Consider the following 9,272-nt stretch of genomic DNA (forward strand, 5'->3'; position numbering starts at 1 on the left):
AAACAGTTTATTGATCTATTTATTTAATTTATTTCTTTTTAGAGAGGGGAAAGGAGAAAGAGAGGGAAAGAAACATCAGTGTGTGGTTGCCTCTCACGAGCCCCCCACAGCTGGGGAACTGACGTGCAACCTAGTCATGTACCCTGCCTGGGAATCAAACCAGCGACACTTGGTTCGCAGGCTGATGCTCAATCCACTGAGCCACAGCAGCCAGGGCTGAGACCTCCTTCCTTTTGAGGAGGCAGAGTATGAGGGAACCTGCAGAGGGGCCCGTGCCCCATTGCCACCGGGCACGGCATACCCCGGCCGCCTGCAGCCCTGGTGTGGGAGGCGGCCTTCTCTATCAGCCCAAGCCCTGGCAAGCCATTCTGAAGGGGTAAGAATGGGAGAGTAAAGGGAGAGGGGGATAGATTAGAATTATAATTTGAATATTAAGAGATTAGAATATAAAGTGTAATAGGGAGAGAGAGAGATTATGTATAGGGAGAGAAGGAAAATAAGGACAAGAGATGAAAGAAAAATGAATGTAGACTGAAGGGGGACAAAATAAAGAAAGAAATTTAATAAAGTTGAAGGTGCATAGCGCAGAGAAAGGAGAGGGTGAGAAAGGGAGAGAACTTAAAATTATAAAATTAACTGAGAATAGGATGCAGGGGAGAATGCTAAGGGGAGAGAAGGGAGGGAAGGGGAGGGGAGAAAAGGAGCGAGAATAAGAAGGGACTGACGGTAGGGGTAGTTAGAGAGAGAGTGAGAGATAAAAGAATGAGGATTTTAACTCAATTCAACTTTTATGCACAGTCTCTGGGTATTTTTGGTTTGTTTGTTTTTTGGTTTTTCCTTGCTTCCTTCCTGAGTCTGCTCCTATTCAAAATTCTATGAGTTTCAAATCTTTTCTGGTTGGTTGGCTGGCTGTGGGAGGGTTCTGCCTGATTCTGGGGTTGCTAGTCTTTTATTTGTGGGCCTACCACCGCTCTGCTGTGAGCTGCCTTTAGTTGTCCCCTTCTGAGGCACCCTCAGCCCTCCTCAGGCTTGTCCAGCTACTCCTTCCCTCTGTTGGTCCAGCCTGTGCCCGCCAGCAATCCCCGCCCTGCCTCCAGTCCTGTCTCTATTCCCAGGCTACAGCTTCTGCTCTCTTCCCTGTCTATATGCCTGCGCACCCTACCTCTCTCCCTGTCTCAAGATCGTCCTTTTGTTCTGCAGGACTCTGGCACAGTCGGTCAAAGTGCCGGGCCCAGTGGCCCTTTCCTGCCCAGGGCCTCTCCCCTAGTCTGGAGCTTTGCAGTGGCTTTCCTGCCTGTGCTCTTCTCCTTGCCCCAAAACTTTCTCTATTCCGAGCTACCGCTTCCGCTGGCTTCCCTGTCTATCGGCCTGTGCGCTCTATCTTTCTTCCCACCACAGCACCGTCCCTTTGTTCTGTGGGACTCTAGTGTGGTCGGTCAGCGCAGCACTCTCCTTCCCCGGAGCTCTCTGCCGGTCTGGAGCTCCGCAGCAGCCCTTCCCTGCGGGCCCTTCTCCTTGCCCTAAAACCGTCTCCCCTCCAGAACCTCCGCCTCCGCTCTCTTCCCTACTTACACACCCTGCACGTCCTATTTCCCTCCTAGCCCCAGACTGGCCTTTTGTTCTGTGGGATTCTAGCGCGACTAAAGAGCAAACACTGATTTCAAGAACACAGTTCTCCCCCGGTCCGGAGTTCCGCAGCAGCTTTTCAGTGCGGCCCGTCTCTTTGCCCCAAAACTGCTCCTTTGTTCTGTAGGGCCCTAGCGCAAGTGCTGGGCGCGCCCGGGATGCCGAGCTTTCGGTCGGAGGTTGTGTTACAGAACCCCTGGGCTGCTCCAGTTGAAAACAAACCCACGGGCTCTTTAGTTAGGGGCCCGATTGCCCGCCGCCAAAATTATAACTCTCAATACCAGAGTTTGGTGAAAAGAAAAAGAATTGTTTATTTAACAGTTATATAGATTTAGTTACTTGCGGATTTCTGTTGTTAAGTCTTATGCTCTTTAAAATACCCACAAACACATATCCTTGCCTCCCCCACTTCCAAACCAGGCTAGTTTTAGGGAAGTCAGAGAAACTGTTTCCCTACTTTCCCAACACAGTTCAGCTTTACCAGCAGCTGCCAATCATTCAATCTGATTGGGGAGGTCCTTTCTGTGCTGTGGTGCCCTCCAGCTCTCAATGCAGGACCACCTGGATTCTCAGCCTCCTTGCAAACTGTCTTCTTCCTGCAAACTGTGCGGATCTCCTTTCCTTCTCAAAACCGCATGGCGAGAGCCTCTTAACGCAGCCTGGAGACCCCTTCTCCAAGCCACATGGAGAAGGCCCCTTCACCAAGCCACATGGAGAAGGCCCCCCCACCAAGCCACGTGGAGGGAGCACACGAGAGAGCGAGAGAGCGAGCGCGAGCGCGAGCGCGAGCGCGCGAGTGAGAGAGAGTCAGAGAGCCAGAGCCAGAGCGCGAGTGAGAGTCCGAGTCAGAGAGCGAGAGTCTCAGAGAGCGTCTGAGTCTAAAATGTCTGCAGCTCCTTATATATCCCTGACTGCGTCATCTGACGCAGTGGGCGTTGCAAACAGTTCTGACCATTCACAGACCCTTACGTAGGCTCTGTGTGCTTTCCATACCGTCCCCTGGTTCAAGACTCCTCCCATCTGCCTGAGGCTTTGGATGCATTAAAGCCATTTGCATAAGAAAGACAGTAGCCACCAGCCTCAGGCATGTGGAAGCATTTGAAAAGCTGCTTACTTCTCCCCATCCCCCAGCAGCAAACTCTGGGGATTTTTGGACTCCCCTGTTTCTGTAACAGTTGCAGCTGAGGATGTTTCTCTCTAGACTCAGATCACAGTTTCTCCCAGTCCTGGTTGTTCACTGTTCTCTCCCTCCTCTGTCTTTTTCGGCCAAATCCTCTCCCTAACTCCCTACAAGAATTCACTCCTGGCTAGTGAGCTCTCCGGCTTGATACTGCAAACGCACGGAGTTTCAGAATGACTCAGCCTGCAGTTTGTGATAAACCCCTCCACCCCCCTCCATGCTGCTCCCACGATCTCCTCCCCGTTCACGTTATCAGATATTCCCACTCACTCAGTCATTCCTCCCCGAGTTTGTTCCTCCTGGATTGTCTCCTTAACAGGAGCGAGCTGAGAACACTGCTCCTTCTCCGCGGCCATCTTAAAACCCCCTTTTGTTTTTGTTTTGTTTCTTTGTTTGTTTTGGTAGAGATCGAGCTGCTGGTGTAGCTTGGGGCCGACCTGCTCCCCGGGCACCTTCTTTGGTCCTCAAGTCCCGCTGATGCCATCTCCTGAAATGCCGATTCAAAAAAACCTATGCACCCCTGTGTTCTTAGCTAAGCTATTTACAATAGCCAAGTGCTGGAAACAGCCTAAGAGCCCGTCTGTAGATGAGTGGATCAGAAAACGGTGGTACGTTTACACCACGGAACACTATGCAGCGGAAAGAAAGAAGGAACTCCTGCCATCAACAACACGTGTGGAATTAGGGAGAGTTATGCTTAGCGAAATAAGCCGGGCAATGAAAGACAGATGCCGTATGATATCACCTGGTACAGCAAACTAATGAACAACACACACAAACGAGCAGAACTGAACCAGAGGTGTGCAAACAAGGAGCAGACTGACAGTGACGAGGGGAAAGGGGGAGAAAGGGGGTAAGAAGGGGAAGGGTCTAGTGAAGGACCTAGTACCAATGACCCAAGAACATGGATGATGTGGTGGGGGTTGACTTGTGGGAGAAGAGGTGGAGGGAATCAACGGGGGCGGAGGAATGTGATAGTCAAATGTAGTGGAAAAACAATAAAATATCAAGGAAAAAAAAAAAGGACAGTCCGTTAGGATTCTAACCCTCCGTCTTCTCAGATCTCTGACCATCTAAATAAAGCGCCCATGAAAGATTCAATCCCTGTATCTGCTCATGATTGGGTCTGGTAGATGACAAGCGGCACGGACACCGGTTTTTCCGGTTTCGCTTTACTTAAATTCACTCACATTTTTCTCTTGCCTTTTTTTGTACGTGCACCTGATGTGTATCGAGAGGGGAGGGCTGGATAAAGGGATTTCTTTGTTTTCTTTTAAGAGGGGGCGCTTAACGATTTCAGAGTCACGGTCCCTCCCATCGCCCTGCACGAGAGGACGTCTCTTCTACCCACACCCCCTTCCCCCCCCTTCGTTAAGAGTTGCCGGTCTGTGGGGTTGGTTCCCGTCTCTTCATCGCCCTTCCTCTTTTTAACGGCGAGGAGGAGGCGAGTGACATCACCAGCGAGTGTGTGGGGAGGGATGGAGGATTTCCCGTGGAGAGCCGGTGGGTGGAGGGAGGACGGATCCATCCATCCAGCCATCCATCCACGCATCCACCCGTCCACCCATCTGCCTGGGAAGTTAAAACAGGAAGCAGAAACACCAGCGCCTGGAACCCGGTGTTGCTGCGGGAGTGTGCTTGCGCGTCCCGTGACCCGGGGTCCGTCCCCTTGGACCCTTGACCGCATGGGCCCTCGATTCCGTCGCGTCGCGCCCCGCCCCCACCGTCACCCAGGATTCTCAAATGACGGAGGGCTGCTTCTTAGACTGGGAAATGGAGGCTGACACCTTTAGCTCGGAACCTGCCCAGCCGGTTTCTCAAACATCACCCCTCCCCCCCTCCCTCCATGGCAGTTTGGAAGCTGCGGGCCTAAGCCTGGGGGGAGTAAAAGGAGCCCGAGGCGGAGGCGGCACCGAGGTCAGAGGCTTAGAGTTCCACCCAGAGCTTTTTGCATTTGAATGAATGCCATTGAAGGCCTTGGAGTGAGGTCTCTTGGAATGAATCGCCCTGACCTTCCCTCCCGGCGCCGACCCTGCCCCCACACACCACCCCGCCAGGGCTCTGGTCTGCATGAAAGTCGAACAGGGGGGTCAAGCGAGGTCGACTTGTCCTCGTGGGCTGAGCAGCCGAGGTGGCGAGACGTTTGTGGATGAGAGGGGACAGGCTCTGGGACCTTTATGCCCGCCCTCCCGCATCCTTTTCTGGCCCAGGAGAGGGCCGGGGCAGTGGGAGAAGGGCGGGGGAAGGGAGACTTGGACCCCGGGAGGACGGTCGCTGGCGGGCTGCCGAGCAATGCTGAGGTGCCCCTTGCTGGGAGGGCCGGAGCTAAACGGCCCCCCCGCTCGACCCTTCCAGTTTCTGTCAAGGCCCGAGTTTGAGCTCGGAAAGGTTCTATGGATTTTCCGAGAGAAGGGACCGGCCCACCCATCGTCTCCTCCTGCCCGAACTTCCTGGGGAAATACCTCCACGGGAAGACTTCTTTCCGTTTGTTTACAAAAGTAAGCAGACGGAGCAAAAAGTTGTTCCCCCCAAACACCAAGTGGCGTCAGGAACTAAATCAAACTTTACCCCAACAAGCGTTGCTGGTGCCATACGGAATCTCTGTCCCCAAATCTGCGAACCTGTGCCTAGAAACCCAAAGACAACCATGCCTATTTCAAGACTGCATACCTGCTCCCTTCTTCACACCGGAAGTGGGGCATGTGAGCCGTCAGAGGGCGGTGTTGCATTGTGCACCGGAAGCGGAAATGAGCGCTCGTATGTGCGCGGTTGATTCGAGGACTTGTGTTTTCATAAGTCGCATTTTTGCAGGGTTGCGGCAGCGTGGGTCATGCAGTCCGAGGGTCGCTGCTGGGAGACCTTGAAGGCGCTGCGCAGTTCCGACAAAGGTCGCCGCAGCTACCATCGCGACTGGCTATGGTGGGGCGAGGATGTTGTAGAAGAATGTATGTCTATTCCCAAGCTGTCTTCTTATGCTGGATGGGTGGTAGATCATGTCCTACCTCATACACCAGAGAACCTATCTCCCTCTGAGACGTCAACATCCCCCACATCTACTTCAGGCCTAGACCAAGCGTCCTTTGCTCCCAGATCTTCCATTGGAAGCCTTGACCTCTCACAAGCCTCCTCAGGAACACCAGCAACACCAAATGGAACCAAGGGCGAGCATGAGTCCCAGCTTCCAGAAGAAAACATGGTACTGCAGTCGTCCAGGGGCGTCAGGGTGGAAGGCTGCATCCGAATGTACGAGCTGGTGCACAGAATCAAAGGAATGGAGGGCCTGAGGCAGTGGCAGGATGAGCAGGAGAGGAAGGTATGCGCCCTCTCTCAGATGGCATCTGAACAACTGAAGCGGTTTGACGAACGGAAGGCGCGGAAGCGCCATAAGGAATTCCAGGACTTGTGGGAAATGATGGAGAAGAGCTCCAGAGAAGCCCTGGGACAGCAAGAGAAGCTAAAAGCTGAGCATCGTCACAGAGCCAAGATTCTCAACCTGATGCTGCAAGAGGCAGAGCAGCAGCGCCTGAAGCAGGCGGAGCAGGAGCGGCTCTGCAGGGAGGAAGGCCAGGGCCGCCTGCGGAGCCTGTACGCCCTGCAGGAGGAGCTGCTTCACCTCAGCCAGCAGCTGGACTCCGAGGACCAGCGCGGGGCCCCGCTGCGGGTGGACCTGTCGGCCTTCCGGACCAGGGGCAACCAGCTGTGCAGCCTCATCTCTGACTTCATTCGGGCCACTTCAGAGGATGGCTTTCCCACGGCGGAGGGCCAAGCTGTGGCCGAGAGAGCGCTGGAGGAGATGCGGGATCTCTGTGCGAATGCCAGGGCCTATGAAGACAAGAGAAGGCAGGATGAAAAGGAGGTCCAGGGGAAGCAGCGACAGTCACAGGTGCAGCAGGGACCAGATGTCTTCAGGGAGTCCCCCACTCCCACCCAGGGCCCCGGAGCTAAACAGAATGAAGACCTCCAGGTGAAGGTACAAGACAGTACAATGCAGTGGTACCAGCAGCTGCAGGCGGCCTCCTGTCAGTGCGCGTTGGCTTTGAGGTTCTGGCTGGCAGCAGAGACAGTCAGGTCAAAAGGATAAAGATGGACCTGCAGAAGGCTGCCACCATCCCCGTGAGCCAGATCTCCACAATCGCAGGCTCAAAGCTGAAGGAGATCTTTGACAAGATCCACAGCCTCCTCTCTGGAAAACCCGTCCAGTCTGGGGGGCGCTCTGTGTCCGTCACACTGAACCCTCAGGGCCTGGACTTTGTCCAGTACAAACTGGCAGAGAAATTTGTGAAACAAGGGGAGGAGGAAGTGGCCTCTCATCATGAAGCAGCGTTCCCCATCGCGGTGGTGGCGTCCGGGATCTGGGAGCTCCACCCGAGAGTGGGGGACCTCATTCTCGCTCACCTGCACAAGAACTGTCCGTACTCCGTTCCTTTCTACCCCGCTTTCAAGGAGGGAGTGGCTCTGGAGGACTATCAGAGGATGCTCGGCTACCAAGTGAAGGATTCCAAAGTGGAGCGGCAGGACCACTTCCTGAAGCGCATGTCTGGGATGATCCGTCTCTATGCTGCCATCATCCAGCTCCAGTGGCCATATGGGACCCGACAAGAGGTTCACCCTCATGGCTTAAACCATGGCTGGCGCTGGTTGGCACAGGTATTAAACATGGAGCCCCTGTCAGATGTGACAGCCACCCTCCTCTTTGACTTCTTGGAGGTGTGTGGGAACGCCCTCATGAAGCAGTACCAGGCCCAGTTCTGGAAGGTGATGCTTCTCATCAAAGAGGACTACTTCCCCAGGATTGAAGCCATCACAAGCTCAGGACAGATGGGTTCCTTCATACGCCTCAAGCAGTTCTTAGAGAAATGTTTGCAGCGCAAGGAGATTCCTGTCCCCAAGGGCTTTCTGACTTCCTCCTTCTGGCATTCCTAATGTCACTCCATCACCCTGCCACCATTTTGTTGCAGAGGGGCAAGAATAAGACAGCTAAACATAGCTATATTTTGGAGAGTCGTGTCATATTTACAAATCTACTAATACGTATTTTTATATATTTATACCTCATGACTGGGAAAGGAGATTTCACGGGTCACAAAATCAAGGTCTCATTGCTCCTAAAGGGACCCGCGTGACCGAATAAATGGATTTGACCTGTCTCACTTTTGCAAAAATTATGAGAAGAGGTGTTGAGCACTTGACCCCATTTTTTATTTCCTTTCAGAAATAAGGTAGCCCCTTAAGTATTTCACTGTGAGCTGAAGTGAGCCCCCACCATTAAAGTGTCACTTAGCGGTTGTCTGAATCCTTATATGCACATCTGGGCTATGTATGCTTCGCCTTTCTCGGATTGTGAGGTAATCACAAATTCAGAAGAGATGCCTGATGTAGACATGGACTTGATCCTAAATGGCACCAGGGATAGCTCGGTGTCCGGGATTAGGACTTAGTCCATGTTGCACTGAGCCAAGAAGCATTGTTTGCCCTCTTCATTGGAATTCAGTGCCTGGGTGGCTAGGGATGCGTGAACCAGGGCAGGTGCCTCTTTTTTGTTTTTCAGTTTGAATTACGATGGGCCGAGATTGGACTGGCCACGATACACGTGAGCTGAGCATCCGTAAGCAATGAGTTAGCGGTTAAGTAAAAATGTCAGGAAGGAATTGAGAACTGTTTCATACGCATATATTTTACTGACTAGTGAATGACACATTTGCCTCACTAGGCCCACTGGAAAAATCCAAAGCTTGGCTTTTCAGATAAGAGTTGAGATTTGCTCATGGAGAGACTCACTGTCTTTTGCGCAGCAGGCAGAAGCGGCCGCCATGAGTCTCTTCCTCTGAAATGTTGTGTGCGGGGAGGCGGGTGTTTTGAGGGAGAGTGGGGATTCCCGGGGACTGTTGAAGTGACTCGTTTTATGGATTATTTACTGTGGTGCCAAAAATAAGTAATAAAGCTTGCATTAAAAAAAAAAAAAAAGACTACGAGCCTAAGGGGCTTGCCTCCTTCGACCCAAAGCTAAAAAAAACCACACACCCCCAAAACAAAATCATGAAGGTGATGAAGAAAAAACAAACAAACAAACAAACAAAAACCCCACTGTCCACAATGAATGATCAGGGGTGAATACAGGACAGGAAACCTGATCTTCTAATTCAGGTCCAAGCATGAGAGCCAACTCAGTAATGCCAGAAGTTACAGGAAGGGAGAGCTATGTCTCTCCTACTTGAGAGGCACCCCAACGACCTCCTAACCCACAGGGACCTTGACAACGACCACCAGGGGCAGTGCTTTCGAGAGCATCTGGCTGAGGGACTCAGGTTGACCGAAAGCCTTGCTCACAACTTCAGCCCAGATAAACTATGAAAATGATAAGGAAGAATCACTGACTCCCAGGGAGCTGCAGGAGAAGAAAGTGAAGGAAGTCTTGCAAGACCCATTCAGTGAACAGGATCTGACTACTGGGTTGTCATGAGCTGTC

At 52.6% G+C, this 9,272-nt stretch overlaps 1 pseudogene; it reads left to right on the forward strand.

The window, feature by feature from the left end:
* The first annotated feature begins 5,636 nt into the window (after positions 1-5,636).
* Positions 5,637-7,745, forward strand: LOC149990140 (mRNA export factor GLE1 pseudogene; annotated as a pseudogene).
* Positions 7,746-9,272: the final 1,527 nt, after the last annotated feature.

The sequence above is a fragment of the Furipterus horrens genome, unplaced genomic scaffold (genome assembly GCF_987537825.1).
Source record: "Furipterus horrens unplaced genomic scaffold, mFurHor1.1.pri manual_scaffold_24, whole genome shotgun sequence".
In the NCBI taxonomy this organism is placed as follows: domain Eukaryota; kingdom Metazoa; phylum Chordata; class Mammalia; order Chiroptera; family Furipteridae; genus Furipterus; species Furipterus horrens.